The sequence below is a fragment of the Pyxicephalus adspersus genome, chromosome 11, assembly GCF_032062135.1.
Source record: "Pyxicephalus adspersus chromosome 11, UCB_Pads_2.0, whole genome shotgun sequence".
In the NCBI taxonomy this organism is placed as follows: Eukaryota; Metazoa; Chordata; class Amphibia; order Anura; family Pyxicephalidae; genus Pyxicephalus; species Pyxicephalus adspersus.
In genome coordinates this window covers 58,040,329-58,042,458 of record NC_092868.1, presented here as the reverse complement: position 1 = coordinate 58,042,458, position 2,130 = coordinate 58,040,329, and positions in this window count along the sequence as shown.

Here is a 2,130-nt window from a genome sequence, read left to right as displayed (position 1 = left end):
GATTGTGTCACCTCTGATCCAACATCTCAGTGCAGGAAGTAAATGGTGACCCTGGATGATGCCTGAACAAACATGGCTGTGTTCTTCTGGACAGTAGAACAATGAAGGTAATCTCCGGGGGAGAGCATAATGATCTCTATGAGATGTAATAAATACCTGGAGGTGTCACACCGACACATTACTAAAGGTGCGTACACACTTCCAATTTTTATCGTTCAAAACGAACGACGAACGAACGATTGGGCAAAAATCGTTCGTAAAAAAAGTAACCAACGACGCCGACGAACGAGGAAAGTCGTTGGAAACGAACGACCGGACCGGCGGATTGGACGACGATCGTTGACCATCGTTCGTGTGTACAATCGTTCGTTGATCGTCCATGGTCTGAGCATGCGTAATGAACGAACGTTCGTTCACTTTCCTGTCGTGCACATAGTTCCTCTATCGCTCAAACGATCGTATCTATTGTGTGTACAATATCTACGAACGATCGTGTCGTTATCTCTATGTGCAGGATCGGTGCTATACGATCGTTCGTAGATATCGTGCAGGATCGTTCGTCGTTCGTTTTCCAACGATAATAATTGGAAGTGTGTACGTAGCTTAAGGCTAGATCCTTCTATAGCACCAATGTTTAGACACTGGTTAGATCCCCCACACCTGCAGCAGAGATCACCAAAGCCGTGTGGTCGCTTTTGGTTATTGCACTCATTTCTCTGCTCGCTTTCCTTCCCATGAATACCCACAGGCAGATCTATCCGGGTCTCAGTTGTCACCGCACCTCCCAGATGTTTGCATTGCTCTGCATTATCTGCGCTCATCAATGACTATTTATCATCGACGTGTAAATCGCTTTTCACACTTCAAGCTAGTTAGAGTTGTGCACATTTATTCACGCTTGTGTTTAATTACTTGTAATGGAAATTCCTGAAAAATAAACCGGAAAATCTGCTTTACATATAAAACGCGAGAAGGGAATTGTCGTATTTTGCAGCTTGCCGAGACTGGCTATGGGTGATCCTGCCAGTACTACATTTCCTGTCGTAGGGTGACAACATTCACTCTCTGCACTGGTTGTAGCAGTGTTGTCACCCTGGGACGGGACTACAACATCACAGAGCTGATTGGGAACAATTCAGGTATATGGGGGCCAACAGCCCGGACTGGCTCGGGTTATGGCAGGTGGATGGCAGCACTGTAATGCAATCTGGGTAATTGCCCCTTTATATAAAATTACCAGATTAGAGGTCACATGCTGCCTCATCAACTGCCTCAGCTCCTCAGTGTACAACACGGACCTGGAGATGAAAGGAAATACAAGACTACAATACACAGAACGATAATATCCAAAAACATTCAAAATGTTACTTTCATTGTTTAGCATAAAAAGGAAATATAAATCGGGAAAAACCCCTCGAAACTATCAATGACCTGACTAACGCATTTCGCCATTGGACAATATTGCAAAATAACATCCAGATCCCCCTATTTAACGTACAGCGCTGCGCAATATGTTGGTGCTATATAAATCCTGTTTAATAATAATAATCCAAAGATTACCCTCCAAAAAATGCTTTCCCGGGCATTCTGCTACATAAAAACACTCCAAAATCTGCACCCAAATGGGGACAAATGCGCCAATGGATTGAGCGTATGCAAGGCCATGCCAGGCATGAGAACAGGAAGCCAAAGTCGAAGAAGAAAGAACAACTCCAAGTTATTGAGGACTGTTATGTTCTCTCTGGAGCTGGGAGATGGCGTGTGTAAAATGTAAAGGGTCAGCTGACCCTCGACACTCAAAGTGCATCTTCAATGATTTCCATAATAGATGCCAAATCCCAAAATATTTATTTCCTATAGTTCATTGTTACAAAGAAATTCCCTGAGGATTCTGCATTTGCCTGCAAAGTGTTCAGTGCTGACAATGCTATATATGTGTTGTCAGCACCCAAAACTTTCTTCACTGGATTACCATGCAAAACTACTGGCCGTGCTGGGCGGCTCTCCCAGATGTTGTTATACCTATGTAAACTCTAGCACCGCTTGGTGTGCACAACAGCACCCCTGCTGGTAAACCATTTTTACCACGCCCAGCACATGCAGGGATTAGCACACGCCCAGCACATGCAG